Here is a 12,970-nt window from a genome sequence, read left to right as displayed (position 1 = left end):
TCCAAAAGTAACTAACCTTCAGGAGAGTCCCTGAGATGGGGCCAAGGCAGGCCCAAGTTGCAACTCCCATAATACTTATGGGAGTTTTGCACTTCTTTTCACTTGCAGTATCTCTCCCATCATGTAAGTGCCATGAATTTCTCAATCCCTCATTCTCCACTTAATAGTTTAAAAAAATCTCTCTATACCAACTGCCTACATGATGGCAACCAACCCCCAATCCCAGTTCAATCTTCTCTTCTCCCTACTAGCAGCTCTTGCTCCCTTTTCCCAAGTACTGTTAAATCAGTTGTGCATCATGCAATTCTCCAGCTCTTTCTCTTCATTACAAGGACAGCCTCGAAGTTTTTCACAGGAGGGTTATCATGGAAGGAACTGAGTTACACCAAAATTCATATATTGGAGCCCTGACCCCCAATGTAACTGTATGTGGAGGTAGGACTTTTACAGAGGTAATTCAGGTTAGATGAGGCCCTTAGGGGGGATTCGAATCCAATATGACTGGTGTCTTTTTAACAAAAGGAAAATTGCAATAACCTATATGGGAAAAAAGAATGGATATATTTATATGTATAACTGATTCACTCTGCTGTACACCTGAAACTAATACAACATTGTAAATCAACTAGACTCCCATAAAATTAAATTTAAAAAAAGAGGAAGAAACAGCAGGGGTGTACATGTAGAGAGGAAAGGCCATGTGAGGGACCAGGGAGAAGGTCGTCTCCTACAAGCCAAGGAGACAGGTTACATGAGAAACCAACCCTGTTGACACCTAGATCTTGGACTTTCCGGAACCACGAGAAAGTAAATTTCTGTTGCTTAAGTCACCCAGTCTGCGTTACTTTGTTACCGCAGCCCTAGAAAACTAATACGAAGGGCTTCTGGCAACAAACTGTCCTAGGCAAGTTTCCCTAAAAACTGTATGTTTGGAGTTCCCACTGTGGCACAATGGCATGGATCAGGGGCATCTCTGGAGCACTGTGACGCAGGTTCAATCCCCAGCCCAGTGCAGTGGGTTAAGGACCCGGTGTTACCACAGCTGTGGTGCAGGTCAAAACTGTGGCTCCAATCTGATCCCTGGCCCAGGAACTCCATATGCCACAGAGCGACAAAAAAATAAAAACAAAACCAAAAAAACTGTATGTTCACATGGACACACTATTTTTGTTCGCTTGTTTGTTTTAGAGTTCACGGCATATGGAGGTTTCCAGGCTAGGGGTCGAAATGGAGCTGTAGCTGCCAGCCTGTGCCACAGCCACAACCACAGCCACGCAGGATCTGAGACGTGTCTGTGACCTACACCACAGCTTCTGGCAAAGCTGGAACCTTAACCCACTGAGCGGGGCCAGGGATCAAACCTGTATCCTCATGGATGCTGGTGAGATTCATTTCCGCTGAGCCATGGCAGGAACTCTGACACATTGTTTTTATTTAGACTGCTTTTTTTTGTTGTTGCTTTTGTGGTTTTTTTTTTTATTTATTTTTTGTCTTTTTGCTATTTCTTGGGCTGCTCCCGAGGCATATGGAGGTTCCCAGGCCAGGGGTCGAATCGGAGCTGGAGCCCCCGGCCTACGCAAGAGCCACAGCAATGCAGGATCCGAGCCGCGTCTGCAACCCACACCACAGCTCATGGCAACGCCGGATCCTTAACCCACTGAGCAAGGGCAGGGACCGAACCCGCAACCTCATGGTTCCTAGTCTGATTCGTTAACCACTGCGCCACAATGGGAACTCCTAATTTATTTATTTATTTATTTTTTGTCTTTTTGCTAACTTTTGTGTGTTTTTTTTGCTTTTTTTTTTTTTTTTTTTTTTTGCTTTTTAGGGCTGCACTGCAGCATATGGAGGCTCCCAGGCTAAGGGTCCAATTGGAGCTACAGCTGCCGGCCTACACCACAGCTCACGGCCACGCCGGATCCTTAACCCGCTGAGTGAGACGAGGGATCCAACCCGCAACCTCATAGTTCCTAGTCGGATTCATTTCCGCTGCGCCACAACAGGAACTCCAAGACTATGTATTTATTTAAACAACTAGCTTTCATGAAGGTGAGGGTTGAAGAGATTATTTGTCGCTTTCAACACCCAACACCACCCCACCCCTGCTCCTCTTTAAATGATCAACTCCATCTAAACCCCATCTCCTTTACTCTGAGATATCTGAGCATCCTGCTGCACTCCCAGGATTTCTCATCATTTCCCAGCCCTGAGGTCTGCTCAATCCTAGCAAACCAAGCAAACCTGCCTCCTCTGACCATGGCCAGCTGGCCTCTATGACTGGACCTCAGTGCGCTTCGTGTCCCTTGCCTCCCACCTCATCTTCATCGAAGAAATGCTCAGGCCATTTCCCCTAAGACTCAGTAGCCAGGGGTTCCCATGGTGGCACAGCAGAAATGAACCCGACTAGTATCCATGAGGATTCGGGTTCAATCTCTGGCCTTGCTCAGTGGGTTGGGGATCCAGTATTACCCTGAGCAGATGCAGCTTGGATCCCTCATTGCTGTGGCTGTGGTATAGGCCAGCGGCTATAGCTCAGATTCAACCCCCAGCCTGGGAGCTTCCATAAGCCTCAGGTATGGTCCTAAAAAGCAAAAAAAAAAAAGAAAGAAAAGAAAAAAAACCAAAAAGACTCCAGGAGTCAGCGTGTATGCTTAGGGCACTGTGCCCAAACTCAAGACAGACACACTTCCCCCTCGGTGTTAGTTTGCTAGGGCTGCAGTAAAAAAGTACCACAGATTGAGGGGCTTAAACGACAGAAATTGATTGACTCACAGTTCTAGAGGCCAGAGGCAGAAATCGCAGAAAACACCACAGTAGAAAGGCCACGCTGTTTTTTAAAGAGGATGCGTGAGCTTACCATCTCCGTAGCTCAGGCTGCTCAGTGGCGGTGTGGAGGGGCTGGTTTCAATTTTGATTTAACCCCCAGCCCAGGAACTGCCATACGCCACAGGTGAAGCCGTAAAAAGAAAAAATTAGGAGTTCCCACTGTGGCCTACATCTTGGGAGTGCTGGCTGGGACATAGGTTCCAACCCCAGCCCAGCACAATGGGTTAAGGATCTGCAACTGTGACTTAGACTGCAACTGCGACTAGGATCTGATTTCTGATCCGGGAATTCCCTGTGCTGTGGGGCAGTCAAAAATGAACGAGAAAAAAACAGTTTTTTAATATATATGTATGGAGTTCCCGTCATGGCTCAGCAGTTAGCAAACCCAACTAGCATCTGTAAGGATGAGGGTTTGATCCCTGGCCTCGCTCAGTGGATTAAGGATCCAGCATTGCCATGAGCTGTGGTGTAGGTCACTGATGCGGCTTGGATCCCGAGTTGCTGTGGCCGTGGTGTAGGCCAGAGGCTACAGTTCCAATTGGACCCCTAGCCTGGGAACCTCCATATGCCACAGGTGTGGCCCTAAAAGAGACAAAAAGACAAAAAAATATACATATATGCATATATTATATATATAATATATATATGTATAACAGACCTTTCCACTTATGTGTTTAAAACCCTCCAGTATGTAAATCAACTATACTTCAATAAAAATAAATCGATAAAATTAAATAAATAAATGAATAAATAAAACCCTCTGGTGACTTCCCATCATAAAAAAAGAGTTCTAGGGCAGGAATTCTTATCCTACAGTCTGTGGATTTATTTTTGAGAGGGGCCTATGGCTCCCCCATATTACATGCAGCATGTGGACTAGTCCCTCTGCCTTTCTTAGTAAAAAAATCCATATTTTTCATCAGATTTTCAAAGATTCCCAAATCTTACAGTCTTTGGGAGGTTAAACGCTCACAACCAGCCATAGTGATCACCAGTTCCTTCCAGCACCAAGGAGGTGCTGCCATGGGCGGAGGCCTCCCTTGACCACCTGCAACTTTTCTTAGGAATGTGCAGCTCGGACATGGCTTTTCCTGCCCGTCAGCACCACCTGCACTTTCATCCCTGACTTGACTTCACTCGGCCCGTCCCTCCCCATCTTGTCCCGGATGAGACCCTACTTCTTTGTAGGCCAAGTCCCTTACTAGAAATTCCAAGCCTAGTTATTTACTCTCCCTCTCCCTCCATCTCCCGGATTCAGCTGAAAACTGTGCCTGTCCAGCTAGCAAGTCCCCAGATTTCCAAATCTGCCCTTTATCAGACATCAGAGAGGGTGATGGTGGGGCAAGGATCTATCCCCTGAGTGGCTCTGCACCTTCCCCCATCCACCTTGGGAGTTTAGCTGGATGGGGATGGAAGGTAAAGGGTGGGGCCTTGCGAAGCTCGGGTGCAAAGGAGAGCAAGCAGGTCCAGACCCTGGGAACTGGACGAGGTTCCTGTCTGGAGCAACGTGGGTTATGAAGAGCCAGAGGGACAGATGTAATCAATCACTGGAGACGCCACTGGAAAAACCGAATATAGACATTTGTTTCAAAGGTCAGAGATAGAATCTATATTGTCTTGCAAGGCTAAGAGTTACAAGTCAGAGGGAGACCAAACTTGGATGAAAGGCAAGTCAGGGAGAAGTGAGAGGGACCCAGGACCATCGTCGTGGCTGGTGTAAGATATTCGTTTCCATAACCACAGTAGAGTGATGAAGAGCATAGTTCAAACTCTGGCTTAGCCACTTCCCAGATGACCTCACTTTACTCATCTAAGTGAGATGAACTAGTGAGTTCACTAACTTACTTGAGCTTCTCTGAAGTTCTTTTTGAATAGAATTTCTAGATAGAAACAACTGAGGTGTATATGTTGGTATATGTTGGTTAGGTCCTTTCTGGGCATACATGCAGTAGGCAAGCACATCGACCTTTAGCACTTGGTGCATGGAAACTTCAAGGAAGGATCAATTGAAGTAATAACATATTTGGCATACTGGCTTTCTCAGCTCATTACCGTCAATTGCTATTTAAGAAAATGTTTATTGCTTCTAAAGAAAATGTTTTTAAAATGCTGTTTTTGTCTTTTTACGGCCGCACCTGCAGCATATGGAGGTTCCCAGGCTGGGGTCGAATTGGAGCTGCAGCCACTGGCCCAGGCCACAGCCACAGCAACTTGGGATCCAAGCCGCGTCTGCCACCTACACCACGGCTCACAGCAACGTGGGATCTCCAACTCACTGAGCGAGGCCAAGGATCGAACCTGTGTCCTCATGGATGTCAGTCGGGTTCATTAACCACTGAGCCACAATGGGAACTCCAAGAAATTTTTAAAAATTTTAATGAGAGAGAGGTAAACTCCTTCTCTTGGCGCTTATGATTTAAATACGTCCTGCCCTCTTTCTAATTATCAGCCCTGCGAGTTTCCTTCCCTTTCCAGCTCTTGAACCTACATTGGTTCTTTCTTGGGTTACAGGTCTTCACTATCTTGGAAAAGCCTTTCACCGCCTCTAATTACCATCCCCTTTCTCCTTGTACTTGCCCACTTCTTGAGCATAAGGTCAATATTCACTATAACAGATAACCATGCTACCAACACCTAGATTTAACAGATGCTAATATTTAACAAACCTTGCTTCAGAAATCTTAAAAAAGAAAATTAAAACATTAGAGGGGACAGTTAAAGCCTGTCCCCCCCCAAATGTACTAGCCCCTCCCCTGTTATCTCCAGAGGTCACCACTGTCCTCACTCCCAAGAATGCCTGTACTTTTAACAATATATGTAGATTGCCATAATGTGCTTTACAAATATCATATTGTATCTATCTGTTCCACTGTGCCCTTTTTTCCACCGAAGATTTTGTTTTTGAGATTTGTTCATTAGGCTATTGTCGCAGTTGAATCCATCAGTCCCTGTGAGAAAGAGATGGGGAGAAGGAACTCTTTCTGGAGGTGAGGAGGGGTTCCTTTGCTGCCTGGGAGTGACCTTTATTTCAAAGCAAGGAGACGAACTAAAGGCATCATGATGGTGAAATGCGTCGCCTCCTAAGAGCATCTGTGTTATAAGCAGTACTTTAAATGGCTGGGGTTCTAACAATAGATTTTAAGAGGCAATTTGAGAGAAGCTTTCTGACACTTCACATACAAAAGCAACTTTTTTCCCTCCCGTCCAGAGGACAGTCCTTCTCGTCTTTTTTTACCACTCCCTCCACAAGATTATTATATTTTTCCTCATTCAGAAGAGTTCCTAATCTTCTTACCTTGGAGATGTCGATTTTAAAAAGGCCCCCATCTAGCCGGTGATTGCTGTGTTCCGTCCTGCCGGTTTCCCGGGCTTCCTCAGGGCTGCAGGAAAATCAGTTGCTTTTCGTGTTGTCCCACAGTGCCACCTGCTGCACTGAGCGAGGCATCGCAGGCTCCTTTAGCATGTATTTTACAAGAGCAGTTTTTTTCTTAAAGGGGCCGAGGATCATTTCGGTTTGGTTTGCTTTGTTTTCGAACGCGGATGAACGTCTGCACTGCTACATAATTGAGAACATGTCCAAAGCCTTTGAGGGCTAAGAGGACATTGTCCAAGGAGTGGATTCTATCTCGGGGAGCCTGAGTCTGAGATCTTGCATTTCTAATAAGCTCTCCGGTGACGCCAGCGCCCCTGACCTAGGACTACATTTGAGTAACGAAGGATTAGAATAAAGCGCAGGGGACTTCTACAAATAACCCTCCTTGGAGATGTAGATTTAAAACACAATCCAGCACAAGATTGCAGTCTGATTTTTTTTTTTTTTTTTTCCTCCGGGGCTTTCCACCTAGCGTCACAGAAAAACAGTCACTTAGAGTTGTCCCACAGTGCCATCTATTGTCCGAGAGAAGCAGGCAGCTGAAAGTTAATTTTCCGTCTGCAGTGCTTCATCAGGGGAGTTCCTTCCCTGGAAGGGAACCAAGACTATTTGTTCTTTGGTGTGTTTTGTTTTGTAACACTAATAAGCCTCTGAAGTTCTCTATCGCTAAAATTTCAAAAAAACCTAAAAGTTCTTTAGGAGCATTTAAATAAGAGTTTTAGAATTTCTTTGAGCACTTGAATGTTGAATGATCTAAAAAAATTTTTTTCTTCTTCTTTTTCAGCTGCACACGAGGCATATGGAAGTTCCTGGGCCAGGAATGGAATCTGAGCCATAGCTGCCTCAGCTGCGACAACACTAGATCCTTAACGCTAGTGCCACAGCAGGAACTCCCAAAGTTTTGATTTTTATTGTCTTCATTTGATGGTGCCAGAAATGGGGTTTTCATTCAATAAGGCTGTTGGGGGAGGAAAAATAATTTTCTTCTACCCTCCTAGGTTCTTACCGAGACCTTCCTATAACAAAACACAGATCAACATGAGAAAAAATAAACAGAAGTTCACTTTATTTTGTTTGTTTGTTTTTTTATGGTTGTACCTGTGGGATGGATATGGAGGTTCTCAGGGTAAGGATGTAATTGGAGTTGTTGCTGCCAGCCTATGCCAGAGAAGCAGCAACGCCAGTTTCTTAACCCACTGAGTGAGGCCAGGGATCGAACCTGTAACCTCATCATTCCTAGTAGGATTCGTTTCCGCTGCGCCGCGACGGGAACTCCAGCAGTATAATAATATATGTCCTCCTATATACTTGGGAGAGACCCAGAAAAAAATGAGTAACTCTTGGAAATGGCCAAGCCATCACTTTAAATACCATCTCTAGCTAGAGACAAAAGAAGATGTTGGTGGGGGCAGGTTATTAGGCAGAGCCTAATCAACAAAGGTAAGAATGTCATGCAGATTTTAAGTCCAAGCCTCCTCAATTGGTAAATTTTTCTAGAGATTGAGAGTCCTCTTCTTCCTGGTAAGGGAGACACCCTTACAAATGGAGATTTCCCTTATACATGTAAATGTCTCTTCTGAGGAGGTAACTTCTACTGGATTTTCAGAGCATTTCTGTGTTTGCTGATTTCTTAAAAATAACAAGCTCAGGAGTTCCTGCAGTGGGTTAAGGACCCAACATTGCCACAGCTGCAGCTCAGATTCGATCCCTGGCCCCAGGAACTTCCATATGCCACAGGTGTGGCTGAAAAAGAAAAAAAAGGCGTGAAAATAATCCTTATGCCAAAGGGGCGTATTTGGGGGTAACATATTCTGCTCCCCTTCAAGACTTTCATTGCGCCAGTATTTTTAGAGCATCTTTTGGGAGCAAAGCTCTGTGCCTAGGCCTCTGCAGGGATTTGTAGGTAATGAGAGCGCTCCAGGGATGGGGCAGGAGCAGTACAAAATGCGGGTGGGACATGAGGGAGCTGCTGGGAGAGACAGCTCCGAGAGGCTTCTTGGTGCTGCTTGGGGACAGAGACCACGTCTCTCCTTTCTAGGTCTGGAAAGTAATCAGCTCTAGCAGGAGCATCTCTAGGCCACACCCAGCATCGGGGCACCAACCAGAAAGCCCCACCTTCCAAAGCCTCAGCTGCCGCTTTGAGTCAGGGCTCTCTGGTCTGCAAAACCCCCCTTGTATTTTGTGCAGGGGCAGTGAAAGTGCCTTCCTTTCCACTTGTCACAGGGCACAAGTTCAGAATTGCTTTGGGGTAAACTCCTGTAGAGTTTATAATAAAACCATTTTTCCACTTAAAAAACAAACAGGAGTTCCCGTCGTGGCACAGTGGAAACGAATCCGACTAGTAACCATGGGGTGGCAGGTTCAATCCCTGGCCTCGCTCAGTGGGTTGAGGATCTGGCGTTGCCATGAGCTGTGGTGTAGGTCATAGAATTGCTGTGGCTCTGGCGTAGGCCAGCGGCTACAGCTCTGATTGGACCCCTAGCCTGGGAGCCTCCATATGCCCCTCCCAGGGTTAGGGTTAGGGTTAGGTTCCTAAGGGAACAAGGCCACGAGATAGATTTGAGTGATCAGTTACTTTCTGGGGGTTATTCCTCACATAGCCAAGGCTCTGTCACTGCACCAGTTTTGATCCTCTGGACCTGTAGGATGAATTTGTTCCTAGGAGGCTCCTCAAGCTGTGCCTAGGCTCATGCCCTTTCAGTTGCAAGAGTCAGACCCCTAAGTCAACTGGCTTAAGCAAAAAAAGCGACTTGAGTTGGTGGGAAATTTGGGGATGAACTTCAGGCATGGATGGATCCAGAGCCCCACAGAATGTTAACAGGGCTTTCTCTATTTCTGACCCTTAGCTCTGCTTTTTCCTTTGTTTGGCTTCCTTCTCTCCCAGTTTGTAAGGGCTTCCTCCATGTAGTTGGGAATATAACCAGCAAAACCTTCAGGCTTATCTCATTGCAGCTTGAGATCCAAGGAAAATGGGAGTGGCTCTCATTTCCAGCACCCACGTATGTGATTCTCAGAGATGCATTCTAACAAGCCTACTCTGAATCCTGTGTCTGTCCCTTGGACCAATCAGTGACTAAGAGGATGGCTGGTGAATCAAGTGCTGCAGTAGCCTGCCTCCGCGAAGGCCCCCAATGATCCCCACCGCTTGGTATTAGGGCTCTTGTGTAATGTGCCCCCACTTTATGTCAGGCTGGTCTGTGCAGCCAATAGGAAAAGGCAGATGTACTGGTATGAGAATTTAAAAAAATAATAAATTTATTTATTTGTTTATTTATGTCTTTTTAGGGCTGCACCTGAGGCATATGGAAGTTCCCAGGCTAGGGGTCCAATCAGAGCTGTAGCTGCTGGCCTACACCACAGCCACAGCACCTCGGCATCTGAGCCAAGTCTGCGACCTACACCACAGTTTACAGCAATGCCGGACCCTTAACCCAAGGCCAGGGGTGGAACCTGCATCCTCATGGATACTAGTCGGGTTCATTACCACTGAGCCACAGTGGGAACTCCTGGTGTGTGACTTGTTTTTTTTTTGTTTGTTTGTTTGTTTTGTCTTTTTGCTATTTCTTTGGGCCACTCCCATGGCATATGGAGGTTCCCAGGCGAGGGGTCAAATCGGAGCTGTAGCCGCCAGCCTACACCAGAGCCACAGCAACGCCAGATCCAAGCCGCGTCTGCAACCTACACCACAGCTCAAGGCATCGCCGGATCCTTAACCCACTGAGCAAGGGCAGGGACCGAACCCGCAACCTCATGGTTCCTAGTCGGATTCGTTAACCACTGCGCCACGACGGGAACTCCTGGTGTGTGACTTCTGATGCCAAGTTATGGAAGGCCCCGAAGCTTCCTCTTGGGCTTTTCCTTGGGTCAGTCCATCTGGGAGAATCCAGCTGCGTGTCCTGAGGAGAGCCCCATGCGGTGAGGAACTGACGTCTTTGGCCAACAGCCCGCAAGGAACTGAGGCCTTCCTGCGAACAGCCACGTGAGTGAGCTTGAGAGCAGATACTCCAGCCCCAGTCTAGCCTTTAGATGGCTGTAGTCCTGGCCAATATCTGGACTGCTCCCTCATGAGACACCCTGAGCCAGAGCTACCTGGCTAAGCCACTTCCAAATTTTTGATCCATAGAAATTGTGAGATAATAAATGTTTGCTGCTGTAAGCTACTAAGTTTTGAAGGAATTTATTGTATGGCAAGACATGACTGGTATTTGTGTCAACCTTTGTGTTCAGGAGCCAGGTAATACAGTTGAAAGCCCCATCAAAACCAGAACCAAATCAAACGGGACAAATGCAAGTTTCCCAAAGGAAAGTTGGGATGCTACTACCAGAAAAATGGAAATCTGGCTGATCCTTAAAAGGATGTTAGACAGGTCAAAATAACAGCTGTCCAATACCATCCTTCGTAAAGTAGTTCAGCCACCTGCCGGGCCTTCCAACCTACCCAGGTTGGCCGGAAGCTCAGTCACTTGGCTTTGGCTTCAGTTGCTACTACTACTACTACTGCTAGAGGATTGATTATCAAATGTACTCAGATATTTCTGGTCCTAATTTCCCCTATGACCAAGAGATGGGTCTTGGCTGCTGGCTGTGTGACTGTGGGCAAGTTGCCTCTCTAAGACTCAGCTTTTCTATGTGGGGTACCAGTTGTATCCACCTCTTGAGGTGATAGGACTAAACAAACATATGTGCTCAGCCCAGTACTTCCCAGGTGATGAATCCCAAGTGTATACTGCCACGAGCTTATCCAGATTGGCCCTAAATGCAACCACAGGGGTCCTTAAGAGAGGGCGGCAGAGGGAAGTTACACACACAGAAAAGAAGACACTGGGAATACCAAAGCAGGGGTTGGCGTGATGCTGCCATGAGCCAAGGAAAGCAGGCAGCCACAGGAAGGAGGGAGAGGCAAGAAATAGAGTCTCCCCTAGAGCCTCTGGAGGGAGCATGGCCCTGTGGATGCCTTGATTTTGGCCCTGCAAAACTGATTTCAAACCTCTGGCCTCCAGAACTGTAAGACAATAAATACCTGTTGTTTTAAGCCACCAAGTTTGTGGTAATTTGTTACAACAGCCACGGGAAACTGATATTGTAGCATTACTTAAAAAGTCACTTGTAGGAGTTCCCGTCGTGGCACAGTGGTTAACGAATCCGACTAAGAACCATGAGGTTGAGGGTTCGGTCCCTGCCCTTGCTCAGTGGGTTAACAATCCCTCGTTGCTGTGGCTGTGGTGTAGGCTAGTGGCTACAGCTCCAATTCGACCCCTAGCCTGGGAACCTCCATATACCGCGGGAGTGGCCCAAGAAATAGCAAAAAGACAAAAAGACAAAAAAAAAAGTCTCTTGTAGCTGTCCAGGCCATGACAGGCAATGTAAAAGAAGATGTGGAAATGGGAGGGGTTTAGTAATTAGACTTCATCATTCCTGACCTTTCCTATGAAATATTTCGAAACAGCCTACTTGGAGTTCCCACTGTGGTGCAACGGGATAGGCAGGCATTGTCTCTGCAGCACCAGGATGCAGGCTTGATCCCCAGCCCATTGCAGGGGTTTAAAGGATCTGGCTTGCTGTGGCATAGGTTTCAACTGCTGCTCAGATCAGATCCCTACCCTGGGAACACTATATGCTGCAGGGCGGCCAAAAGAAAAAAAATTGCCCATTTACAGAAATATAGGTACTTTTACCTTGCAAGCTAAAGAGAGGAAAAGAACTTGGCGTAAAATTTGACCTTGAGTTCTTTTTTTTTTTCTTTTCCTTTTTTTTTTAAATTTTTTGCTGGTTTTTTTATTATTTAGTTTATTTTTTCTTTCTTTTTTGTGTTTTTTTTTGTTGTTGTTACTTAGTTTAATTTTTTGACCTTAAAGTTCTAAAGACGGAAAAAGAGATTTTAAAGTGAAACGTATGCTTCTTTACTATTAATGCACAAACGTCTTTGACACCTACTCTGCTGGAAAAAAACCTTTAAATTGTACTAACACACTAATTTTGGATCTCTTCTCTGACAATCCTCTTTAGAGTGCTTCTTCATCAATTTGTTATTGCCTTCAAATTTTGGTAAACTGAGAATATTGCTAGTAAAATTGGTCAGGGGAGCAAAGGCTCATCTAAGCCATCTATGCAAATCCTGTTTGCAGACTTCTATTTCCGGAATATAATTAAAATTGACTACAGAAGCTTGAATTCTCACTGGATGTAATCTCTGCTGGCCCATCTCTTTTGTGGATTCCATTTCAATGTTATATTAATTACGCATCGCCTCTAATTAAAACTCCTACTTTGTGGTCCTTCCCCTACCCGTTCTGCCTTGATAGTCCTAAGGTGAACCTGACAGTCATTGCTTCGTCTGGGCATCTGGCTTACGTTTTGTACTTGAGGCACTCCCACGGTAGAGAAAATTAGAATTTGTGCCTTAAAATTCATGCCGTCTGGGGAACTCTTTCCAGCAAATATTGCCCCCGTTGATGGGAGAGCTGTAGCTCTAATATCTTGGTTCTCACCAAGCCACTTTTAAAACTACCCTATCCTGGGTGTTAGGGCAAAGTATGTTAGAACTGCCAGGCCACAGATGCCTGGGTGTTTTACAGACCAAGACCCAGATGGTACAGCCATTGAGACTAGAGCTCCTGCTGCTCACTGATTTAATTGTTGAGTGTGGATACCAAAAATAGAAGCAGATTCTACCTCTCCCTCCGTGGCTTCCCACTAATGACATAATGATGGAGCAAATGTCAAGACTTCCAGGGCTTAAAAATCCTGATTTCACAGTAACTGAGCTCCTTT

The 12,970-nt window shown here is 45.9% G+C and overlaps 1 protein-coding gene across 1 annotated transcript in view; it reads right to left on the bottom strand.

Moving 5' to 3' along the window:
- CDKL5 (cyclin dependent kinase like 5) overlaps nt 1-6,296 on the bottom strand; it is a 238,144-nt gene extending 231,848 nt beyond the window's left edge. The window contains exon 1 of the mRNA XM_021080550.1: nt 6,122-6,296. The gene's annotated coding sequence lies outside the window, so the exon portion shown is untranslated. The remainder of the gene's footprint in view (nt 1-6,121) is intronic.

This window comes from Sus scrofa, chromosome X (genome assembly GCF_000003025.6).
Source record: "Sus scrofa isolate TJ Tabasco breed Duroc chromosome X, Sscrofa11.1, whole genome shotgun sequence".
Taxonomy (NCBI): Eukaryota; Metazoa; Chordata; class Mammalia; order Artiodactyla; family Suidae; genus Sus; species Sus scrofa.
This window is presented reverse-complemented; position numbering and strand designations above follow the sequence as displayed.